Source organism: Mytilus edulis, chromosome 12, assembly GCF_963676685.1.
Source record: "Mytilus edulis chromosome 12, xbMytEdul2.2, whole genome shotgun sequence".
Lineage (NCBI taxonomy): Eukaryota > Metazoa > Mollusca > Bivalvia > Mytilida > Mytilidae > Mytilus > Mytilus edulis.
This window is the reverse complement of record NC_092355.1, coordinates 70,443,676-70,456,175: the sequence shown is the minus strand read 5'-3', so window position 1 is coordinate 70,456,175 and position 12,500 is coordinate 70,443,676. Positions and strand designations below refer to the sequence as shown.

The window sequence follows — 12,500 nt, the reverse complement described above, 5'->3', positions numbered from 1 at the left end:
AACATGACCTTGGCCACCACTTAAAGAAAGTAATTGTACTGCTTTTCTGACGTCAACCTCTGTGTTCTCTGGTATATCCAATATTTTCAATTCCTTTTTCTGAATCTTTTCAATTTGATTTCGACTCATGAAACCGATCAAGCAATATTAAGCACAACACCTTTGATGTTTTTACAGTCCATCGGCCCACGGTCTACTCTTTGTACTGGTATTATGACATTGTCTCCAAATTCTAAATCTTTTAATCTTTTTTTGGAAGAAGACAACATCTCATCGGCCTGTATTTGTTGGCCTGACAGGGCTCGTTTTCTCGCACGTATTAATTTCAGTGTTTTTGTCCAGATTAATTTCGGTTTCAGTGTTTGTGTCCAGATTGGTTTCAGTTTCAGTGTTTGTGTCCATATCGGTTTCCATTTCAGTGTTTATCTCCAGATCTGTTTCCGTTTCAGTGTGTGTGTCAAGATCTGTTTTGTCACCTTTGCGAATGTGTTTTTAATGCCTGCAACACTCAAAACATCATATTACCTTAAGAAATATCTTTGAAGAGCAGTCTTTTTGGAACTTAATTTTGCTTCCTTTACATTCCCAATAGTCTCTCTGTATCTTTTACGTGTAAATATTGAATTATTAGAAGATTTATTGTCATCACACAATTTAATTATTTCATCATGAAATTTCTTTTCTATACTGTATTCCATCTTAACACTTTAGTTTTGACTACTTAACACTTTAGTTTTGACTACTTAACAGCTTAAATGGACAGTTTTGTTCATATATTTGATATATTAAATGTACTCACATATTGAGAGTTTATACCTTTAGGCAAAGTAAAGAAGTATATGTTAAAAGGGAAACAATTTGTTGTGAACTTCAAATAGGCCAAGGTAAAATAATGATTTGTACAAGTTATTATCTTTTTCTCCACAAAATTTGTACAGGTTATTACTTGTACAATTATATTTATACAAGTAATAACCTGTATGATGGCATCATACGAGTAATTACTTGTATGAAAATTTTGTACAAGTAATAACCTGTACAAAATTAGAACATGTACACGACATATATATATATATATATATATATATATATATATATATACGTACGTCTGAGTCAGTGACAACTCTACAACAGATGTATCCATCGGATCGCCATGAATGATGGTGATACATGGCTGTGTACATAATGTATATACAACTCGTCTAAACATCAACCCAACAATGTTAGATCTGTAAATTTGCTTTCGCAAATTTTTGGTTCTTCCCTCGCCGGGATTCGAACCCATGCTACTGTGATATCGTGACACCAAATCGCCTGCACTGCAGCCGTCCCGCTAGCTAGACCACACGACCACCTGGACTCTTAAAAAATAGAGCTTTCGCTGGCCGTGTGTTACATTTCCACGTCAGTTTTAATCTAGCGGCGTACTGCAGTACATGATAGGCATATAGTTTTAATCTAGCGGCGTACTGCAGTACATGATAGGCATATATCATGGGCTATTGGTACTTTACGGAACGGAACGGAACGGAACGGAAAAGAATTTCATTTAAGGTATCCAAAGGGGGCATTTATCAAAATTTCGAAAAATCTTTAAAACAAAACAAACTTTAAAATTTCTGTGTTTTACGGTTTTCCATATACAAATAACACAAATGTATACTAAATCTCATCTTCACAGGTGAAATGTGTAATAATGTATAACATCGGGAAATACTCTGTAGATGAATATGTCGGATTGTCCTGATAAATTATCATGAAATTAACGCATTTGCAAGTCATGCATTATGATATCTAGACTGACCTCACGTCGTCCTTGATTAGAGACAGTGATCAAGTTGAATCTGATTTAAACTTATTAATTTATTTTTCCGTTCCGTTCCGTTCTGCAAAGTACCAATTGCTCTGAGGAATTGGTATTTAACGGAAAAAACGGAAACAGACATCTTTAATGTAATTAAAGCTGTATGATAACAAAAATTGTCTGACACCAAGTTTTTGCATGAGTGGTATGTGTTTTAGATAGCATTTTCGACTTGATCAATAATAAAAAATTTAACACAAAGGCAGGTTACACAAAAAGTCTTTCGCCTTCCATCGGTAATTATATTTTAAAAAAGAGGCCTTCAACAGCCCGTTCCGACGATGATTAGAGACAGTGATCAAGTTGAATCTTTATTAAATCTTTTAATTTATTTTTCCGTTCCGTTCCGTTCCGCAAAGTACCAATTGCTCTGAGGAATTGGTATTTAACGGAAAAAACGGAAACAGACATCTTTAATGTAATAAAAGCAGTATGATAACAAAAATTGTCTGACACTCTTTTTGCATGAGTGGTATGTGTTTTAGATAGCATTTTCGACTTGATCAATAATAAAAAATTTAACACAGAGGCAGGTTACACAAAAAGTCTTTCTCCTTCCATCGGTAATTATATTTTAAAAAAGAGGCCTTCAACAGCCCGTTCCGACGATGATTAGAGACAGTGATCAAGTTGAATCTGATTTAAACTTTTTAATTTATTTTTCCGTTCCGTTCCGTTCCGCAAAGTACCAATTGCTCTGAGGAATTGGTATTTAACGGAAAAAACGGAAACAGACATCTTTAATGTAATTAAAGCAGTATGATAACAAAAATTGTCTGACACCTCTTTTTGCATGAGTGGTATGTGTTTTAGATAGCATTTTCGACTTGATCAATAATACAAAATTTAACACAAAGGCAGGTTACACAAAAAGTCTTTCTCCTTCCATCGGTAATTATATTTTAAAAAAGAGGCCTTCAACAGCCCGTTCCGACGATGATTAGAGACAGTGATCAAGTTGAATCTGATTTAAACTTTTTAATTTATTTTTCCGTTCCGTTCCGTTCCGCAAAGTACCAATTGCTCTGAGGAATTGGTATTTAACGGAAAAAACGGAAACAGACATCTTTAATGTAATTAAAGCAGTATGATAACAAAAATTGTCTGACACCTCTTTTTGCATGAGTGGTATGTGTTTTAGATAGCATTTTCGACTTGATCAATAATACAAAATTTAACACAAAGGCAGGTTACACAAAAAGTCTTTCTCCTTCCATCGGTAATTATATTTTAAAAAAGAGGCCTTCAACAGCCCGTTCCGACGATGATTAGAGACAGTGATCAAGTTGAATCTGATTTAAACTTTTTAATTTATTTTTCCGTTCCGTTCCGTTCCGCAAAGTACCAATTGCTCTGAGGAATTGGTATTTAACGGAAAAAACGGAAACAGACATCTTTAATGTAATAAAAGCAGTATGATAACAAAAATTGTCTGACACTCTTTTTGCATGAGTGGTATGTGTTTTAGATAGCATTTTCGACTTGATCAATAATAAAAAATTTAACACAGAGGCAGGTTACACAAAAAGTCTTTCTCCTTCCATCGGTAATTATATTTTAAAAAAGAGGCCTTCAACAGCCCGTTCCGACGATGATTAGAGACAGTGATCAAGTTGAATCTGATTTAAACTTTTTAATTTATTTTTCCGTTCCGTTCCGTTCCGCAAAGTACCAATTGCTCTGAGGAATTGGTATTTAACGGAAAAAACGGAAACAGACATCTTTAATGTAATAAAAGCAGTATGATAACAAAAATTGTTTGACACTCTTTTTGCATGAGTGGTATGTGTTTTAGATAGCATTTTCGACTTGATCAATAATAAAAAATTTAACACAGAGGCAGGTTACACAAAAAGTCTTTCTCCTTCCATCGGTAATTATATTTTAAAAAAGAGGCCTTCAACAGCCCGTTCCGACGATGATTAGAGACAGTGATCAAGTTGAATCTGATTTAAACTTTTTAATTTATTTTTCCGTTCCGTTCCGTTCCGCAAAGTACCAATTGCTCTGAGGAATTGGTATTTAACGGAAAAAACGGAAACAGACATCTTTAATGTAATTAAAGCAGTATGATAACAAAAATTGTCTGACACCTCTTTTTGCATGAGTGGTATGTGTTTTAGATAGCATTTTCGACTTGATCAATAATACAAAATTTAACACAAAGGCAGGTTACACAAAAAGTCTTTCTCCTTCCATCGGTAATTATATTTTAAAAAAGAGGCCTTCAACAGCCCGTTCCGACGATGATTAGAGACAGTGATCAAGTTGAATCTGATTTAAACTTTTTAATTTATTTTTCCGTTCCGTTCCGTTCCGCAAAGTACCAATTGCTCTGAGGAATTGGTATTTAACGGAAAAAACGGAAACAGACATCTTTAATGTAATTAAAGCAGAATAAAAAAAAAAATGTCTTACACCTCTTTTTGCATGAGTGGTATGTGTTTTAGATAGCATTTTCGACTTGATCAATAATACAAAATTTAACACAAAGGCAGGTTACACAAAAAGTCTTTCTCCTTCCATCGGTAATCATATTTTAAAAAAGAGGCCTTCAACAGCCCGTTCCGACGATGATTAGAGACAGTGATCAAGTTGAATCTGATTTAAACTTTTAAATTTATTTTTCCGTTCCGTTCCGTTCCGCAAAGTACCAATTGCTGTGAGGAATTGGTATTTAACGGAAAAAACGGAAACAGACATCTTTAATGTAATTAAAGCAGTATGATAACAAAAATTGTCTGACACTCTTTTTGCATGAGTGGTATGTGTTTTAGATAGCATTTTCGACTTGATCAATAATAAAAAAATTAACACAAAGGCAGGTTACACAAAAAGTCTTTCTCCTTCCATCGGTAATTATATTTTAAAAAAGAGGCATTCAACAGCCCGTTCCGACGATGATTAGAGACAGTGATCAAGTTGAATCTGATTTAAACTTTTAAATTTATTTTTCCGTTCCGTTCCGTTCCGCAAAGTACCAATTGCTCTGAGGAATTGGTATTTAACGGAATCAACGGAAACAGACATCTATAATGTAATAAAAGCAGTATGATAAAAACAAGTCAGACCCTTCTTTTTTGAATGAGTGGTAAGTGTTTTAGATAGCATTTCGACTGGATCAATATTTAAATAAACAGCTGCGTCATGAGCGCATGATACGCCCGTCGTCTTGTGAAAAAACATTTTAATGTAAGTGCGGTTCTACCCACACATCAACCTATCTTAGAATGAAAATGACCTTTATTTTACACATGAAGAATGTCAGGGAATGAAACTGTACGTGTATTGCTTGGCCGCTCAAGTCCTCTTGATTTATAACGGATTAAGAAACAAATTGAAAACATGTAAGATTATTTGCAAAAGTAATTGCATACATTTAATTCACTGTCCGTTTCACTGCTAGTCATGATAGCCCTACGATACAAACATTTCACTAGATTTTTTCGGGACAAACTAACATGTAAATCAAAGAATTTCAAAGAAAACGTTGTCGGATAAGTCCGAAAATTAATAAGTGCGCTTAGACTAAGAATGTTTTAAGGGTTTTATCAAACGAAGTTATGGGAAAGAAAAGAACGAAAATAGAATGCTTTTTGATACACTCTTAAAAGGACCCTTAATGCATTCTTTGTGTAATCGTAAACTATGACTTACGAAGACTTTAAGAGAAGTTTCTTGTTACCGCGGGCCCCTGTATCATGAAAACCTATCTTAAACGCTTTACAAGAAGATTACGATGGTGATAAGAGAGTATCTGCAATCCCCTCGTGGGTTATCTTAACAATTTAACGGCTATCTTAGTATACACTTACGATAACTAGTTAAGATAGCCCTATTATCGACTTCGAAGTAACCGTCTTTGATTTCTAAGAGAATATTAGTATTTGCGGCAAAATCGGTATTAAAACTAAAGTCGTCTACTGTATGTGTTTAAAAGAATGCTAAAAATATACTATGATTCGTTTTTTGTTGCAGACTCTACATCCACTGTCAAGTAAAGCCCTGTTTAATGCTCCTTTCTGGCATAGATAATAAACGAATATTCAAGTTAATAAATTCTATTCTTCAAAAACACATCTACATGGAATGGTAACAATAAATCAAGAGAACAAATCAACTAACATATCATACAAATACGGAATGCAATCCGCAATACGAAAAACCCCATAACTGGTTAAGGCGAGATAACTCTCTTAAAAGGATGTTATCTTTACCAAACGTCTTGACCATACCAAACTGACATATAACACCTGTTCATTGATAATTTGTATTATTCTATGTATTTTTTGTGATTTTGTCCCATGTACATTTTACTTCATAACTCTTTATTAACATACTGTTTGTTTAAAAACGAATGAAAAGTCATCGGTTCTTTCAAAGTTTATAACTAATGCATTACAGCAGTTTGATAATGTTGCATAAGCACATACATTTCATAAAAAAAACATAATTTATTTCTATATATTGTTGTATTGCATTATGAATTGCATGGACACCGGTATGCTTTATACCTATATTATTTGGATTAATCAAATCTACCTATGTCTATAGAAAAAAATGTTCACATCATGCATGATCACTGTATTCAAAGGACACTGGTTAACGTATGGTTAGATCAATCAAACATATTGCCATCCATGTTATTGAAATGACGGAACTAAGCTAGTGTACTGACTCGTCCGTAATTATTTCATGATGTTTCCGAAAGTTGACTTACATTTACTATCTTCTTTGTTACTTTCCCCTCTTTTGTAATTTCCCCTTATTTACATGCTCACGTTGATGATTCAGCATCATTTATTGATATATCTGCCAGATTCCGGCACAGTGTACGTTTATAGCATATTGACAATTTGAAGAACTGTTTATTGTAAACATATATAACATGTATTGTGTTTTGATGACGTATAAAACGTTGGATAAATGACAATGATGACAAATATGCCACTTCACCAGATTATTTGTTTTATTGTTTCACAACCGTTTGTTATTACTTGTAAACACACAGATACAACATTTACACTATAAAAATGTTCTATAAACATTCAAATACCCTTTTTGGTAATTTTTGTATGATTCATAGCACCCCCCTCATTTCGTTATTTTTAAAGTATGGAAAGCAATTCGTGTCATAATTTGCATACATAATGTTTGATACATGTCGAGTTTTCAACACATTAAAAGCTGAACACACCAGTTTTGACTCACAGTTATGTTACAAACTTGATATACTGTTAATACTTGTATTTTTTATGTGAATGTATGGAACACAATTAGTGTCATAAGCCAACTTTGTATTTTTGTATGTTTTGGCAAATCTTTTTGATTGATAGGTTTTATATTGAGTTTTTATTTGTTCTTTCAGCTTTTTACCGTTTGATGTTCACGTTCAGTTTGGAGTTATACTTACCTGTCATCATTTGTAATCATTCATTGAACACCAGCATACCTTTGTTATTCATGCTACATTGTGTTAATAGAGTGGATTATATGACAATAAATAAAACGGTTATCTTTAATGAAGTCCATTATTTAATGCCCGCAAAGAATAGATGGGAGTCATTACAGCTAGCATGCTGATGTCCAGATAAACATATTGCATAGATCCAAATATACGTATATCGATATGGAATTTATGTGATTTAAAAAATCTACATTTTAGAGTGCCATGGATTTTAAGCTGAAACTATTCGTAATTTGAACAATCGTTTTGTGGGCACGGTCAAATTTGATTGATATTTAAGTACGCATTGCTTTTGCGCCAATTCTTAAAAGTTGTAGTTTTTCATTTGCGCCAAAAAATAAATATTGCTTCTGCGCCATTGTGCAGGTAAACTAATTAAAAAGTGAAAATATAGAAAATTTAAACAATATCTACGGACACACCAGCTGTCATCAGGAGATAGGAGAAAAAAAAACAGATTCAGTGGCGGATCCAGGGGGGGTGGGGGTTCCGGGGGGTGCACCCCCCCTTTATTTTTGCCGATCAATGCATTTGTATCGGGACATATGTTTTGCACCCCCCCTTTGCCCTGGGTTACCTGGGTTAGCACCCCCTCTTTCGAAAATTCCTGCATCCGCCCCTGCAGATTAAATACGGAATGCACCTCTAGAACCGAAATTTCCCGCTGATATTATAGTAAGACCTTTGCCTATAGGTTTTGTAACAGAACAGACTTTTAGTTTTTATAAATACTTTGATTAACAGCAGTTATTATTGTGGTTTTATGACTTTTAAGGAGTTACCATTTTTTATAGTGCTTTGATAAATCCGAAAATGTTTTAACAATTTGCAAACATTTTTTTATTATAGTGTAAACCAGTGTTTAGTGCTCATATTTTTATGAAGATATATTTTAAACATATGTTTTAATATTTATGAGACCTTGTTTCTAATATAAAATTGAGAATGGAAATGGGGATCACTGTTTCTTATCATCTTCGGAAGGCCCCTTTTTTAATTTATAATTACCAATGGAAGTAGAAAGACCTTTTGTCTAACCTGTCTTTGTGTTATTTTTTATACGTCCGTCAATTTTGACGGGACGTATTATGGTATACAAATGTCCAGTGTCCGTCCGTCCGTCCGTCCGTCTGTCTGGTGTAAACATGTCGCACCGTAACTTGAGAACGACTTATCCAAATTTTTTGAAACTTAACATAGTTGTTTCTTATGATGGTCAAATGATCTGTATACTTTTTTGTGAAAATAAGATTACAACTTTTTGAGTTATGGCACTTTGTAACTAAAACAGGGGTGTGTTTTTTTCACATGTCGCACCGTATCTCAAAAACGATTCTTGATTATGGCTTAAAACTTCAAAGGCTTCTTAGTTATATTAATCTTAATATATCTGTATACTTTTTGGTGATGATTCAAAATGTCATTTTTGAGTTATTGAGTATTTTGTAAAAAAAAAAAGGGGGGGGGGGGGTTACATGTCGCACCATATCTCAAAAACGATTTATGATTATTGCTTAAAACTTTACACACTTCTTTGTTATATTAATCTAAAGTTCTGTATACTTTTTGGTGATGATTCATTTTTATATTTTCGAGTTATTGAGATTTTGTAAAAAAAGAGTTTTTTTTTTTCACATGTTGCGCTGTATCTCTATTGCTTAAAACTTAACAGGCTAATGTTGCGTCGGGTTTCCAAATACATCTTGTACAATCTTCCTATTGAGCGGGAATAAGGAATGAGTCAGGATATACTAAGCATGACATCCTGTACAACCCTGTGTTATTCAAAAACGATTTATGTTTTTTCACAAGACGACGGGCGTATCATGCGCTCATGGCGCAGCTGTTTATTTAAATATTGATCCAGTCAAAATGCTATCTAAAACACTTACCACTCATTCAAAAAAGAAGGGTCTGACTTGTTTTTATCATACTGCTTTTATTACATTATAGATGTCTGTTTCCGTTGATTCCGTTAAATACCAATTCCTCAGAGCAATTGGTACTTTGCGGAACGGAACGGAACGGAAAAATAAATTTAAAAGTTTAAATCAGATTCAACTTGATCACTGTCTCTTATCATCGTCGGAACGGGCTGTTGAAGGCCTCTTTTTTAAAATATGATTACCGATGGAAGGAGAAAGACTTTTTGTGTAACCTGCCTTTGTGTTAAATTTTGTATTATTGATCAAGTCGAAAATGCTATCTAAAACACATACCACTCATGCAAAAAGAGGTGTCAGACATTTTTTTTTATCATACTGCTTTAATTACATTAAAGATGTCTGTTTCCGTTTTTTCCGTTAAATACCAATTCCTCAGAGCAATTGGTACTTTGCGGAACGGAACGGAACGGAAAAATAAATTAAAAAGTTTAAATCAGATTCAACTTGATCACTGTCTCTAATCATCGTCGGAACGGGCTGTTGAAGGCCTCTTTTTTAAAATATAATTACCGATGGAAGGAGAAAGACTTTTTGTGTAACCTGCCTCTGTGTTAAATTTTTTATTATTGATCAAGTCGAAAATGCTATCTAAAACACATACCACTCATGCAAAAAGAGTGTCAGACAATTTTTGTTATCATACTGCTTTTATTACATTAAAGATGTCTGTTTCCGTTTTTTCCGTTAAATACCAATTCCTCAGAGCAATTGGTACTTTGCGGAACGGAACGGAACGGAAAAATAAATTAAAGTTTAAATCAGATTCAACTTGATCACTGTCTCTAATCATCGTCGGAACGGGCTGTTGAAGGCCTCTTTTTTAAAATATAATTACCGATGGAAGGAGAAAGACTTTTTGTGTAACCTGCCTCTGTGTTAAATTTTTTATTATTGATCAAGTCGAAAATGCTATCTAAAACACATACCACTCATGCAAAAAGAGTGTCAGACAATTTTTGTTATCATACTGCTTTTATTACATTAAAGATGTCTGTTTCCGTTTTTTCCGTTAAATACCAATTCCTCAGAGCAATTGGTACTTTGCGGAACGGAACGGAACGGAAAAATAAATTAAAAAGTTTAAATCAGATTCAACTTGATCACTGTCTCTAATCATCGTCGGAACGGGCTGTTGAAGGCCTCTTTTTTAAAATATAATTACCGATGGAAGGAGAAAGACTTTTTGTGTAACCTGCCTTTGTGTTAAATTTTGTATTATTGATCAAGTCGAAAATGCTATCTAAAACACATACCACTCATGCAAAAAGAGGTGTCAGACAATTTTTGTTATCATACTGCTTTAATTACATTAAAGATGTCTGTTTCCGTTTTTTCCGTTAAATACCAATTCCTCAGAGCAATTGGTACTTTGCGGAACGGAACGGAACGGAAAAATAAATTAAAAAGTTTAAATCAGATTCAACTTGATCACTGTCTCTAATCATCGTCGGAACGGGCTGTTGAAGGCCTCTTTTTTAAAATATAATTACCGATGGAAGGAGAAAGACTTTTTGTGTAACCTGCCTCTGTGTTAAATTTTTTATTATTGATCAAGTCGAAAATGCTATCTAAAACACATACCACTCATGCAAAAAGAGTGTCAGACAATTTTTGTTATCATACTGCTTTTATTACATTAAAGATGTCTGTTTCCGTTTTTTCCGTTAAATACCAATTCCTCAGAGCAATTGGTACTTTGCGGAACGGAACGGAACGGAAAAATAAATTAAAAGATTTAATAAAGATTCAACTTGATCACTGTCTCTAATCATCGTCGGAACGGGCTGTTGAAGGCCTCTTTTTTAAAATATAATTACCGATGGAAGGCGAAAGACTTTTTGTGTAACCTGCCTTTGTGTTAAATTTTTTATTATTGATGAAGTCGAAAATGCTATCTAAAACACATACCACTCATGCAAAAACTTGGTGTCAGACAATTTTTGTTATCATACAGCTTTAATTACATTAAAGATGTATGTTTCCGTTTTTTCCGTTAAATACCAATTCCTCAGAGCAATTGGTACTTTGCGGAACGGAACGGAACGGAAAAATAAATTAATAAGTTTAAATCAGATTCAACTTGATCACTGTCTCTAATCAAGGACGACGTGAGGTCAGTCTAGATATCATAATGCATGACTTGCAAATGCGTTAATTTAATGATAATTTATCAGGACAATCCGACATATTCATCTACAGAGTATTTCCCGATGTTATACATTATTACACATTTCACCTTGTGAAGATGAGATTTAGTATACATTTGTGTTATTTGTATATGGAAAACCGTAAAACACAGAAATTTTAAAGTTTGTTTTGTTTTAAAGATTTTTCGAAATTTTGATAAATGCCCCCTTTGGATACCTTAAATGAAATTCTTTCCGTTCCGTTCCGTTCCGTTCCGTTCCGTAAAGTACCAATAGCCTATATCATGTACTGCAGTACGCCGCTAGATTAAAACTGGCGTGGAAAGGTAACACACGGCCAGTGTTACCTTTCCACGTCAGTTTTAATCTAGCGGCGTACTGCAGTACATGATATATAGACAGTTTTAATCTAGCGGCGTACTGCAGTACATGATATATAAGGCATATATCATGTACTGCAGTACGCCGCTAGATTAAAACTGACGTGGAAAGGATCATGTACTGCAGTACGCCGCTAGATTAAAACTGACGTGGAAAGGTAACACACGGCCAGCGAAAGCTCTATTTTTTAAGAGCCCAGGTGGTCGTGTGGTCTAGCGGGACGGCTGCAATGCAGGCGACTTGGTGTCACGATATCACAGTAGCATGGGTTCGAATCCCGGCTAGGGAAGAACCAAAAATTTGCGAAAGCAAATTTACAGATCTAACATTGACGAGTTGTATATATATATATATATTATATACAACTATAATGTATTGTTTATTTTTTTAATAAAAAAATTAGAAGGATCATGATATACTATATTAGAAAATAAAGTCTTACCTTTTAATACATCTATGCAATGGAAACTACTATGACAAATAATTCACTTTGTTTACATTTCACACTTGCTACTGGGCTTTTAATATACATTGTAAGTTAGAAAAAAATCTCGATACTTACATTACAATTATTTCAGTCCATTCAGATTAAGCAATAGAGTGTTAAGTTTAATGTTAGTACACTAACACTAATTCACTTTGAATTGTGCATAATACCGATGATATACTATGACTTGTGACTATTTGAGATCATG

At 33.9% G+C, this 12,500-nt stretch overlaps 1 protein-coding gene and 1 long non-coding RNA gene across 2 annotated transcripts in view; one reads left to right on the top strand and one right to left on the bottom strand.

Annotated features, from left to right (window-relative positions):
- Positions 1–12,347, bottom strand: part of LOC139499026 (calmodulin-like) — a 19,602-nt gene extending 7,255 nt beyond the window's left edge. Inside the window, exon 1 of the mRNA XM_071287690.1 lies at positions 12,248–12,347. The gene's annotated coding sequence lies outside the window, so the exon portion shown is untranslated. The remainder of the gene's footprint in view (positions 1–12,247) is intronic.
- On the top strand, positions 6,594–7,386 carry LOC139499027 (uncharacterized). The gene is made up of 2 exons (XR_011658083.1): positions 6,594–6,696; positions 7,233–7,386. It is a non-coding gene; the product is annotated as an uncharacterized lncRNA (long non-coding RNA).
- Positions 12,348–12,500: the final 153 nt, after the last annotated feature.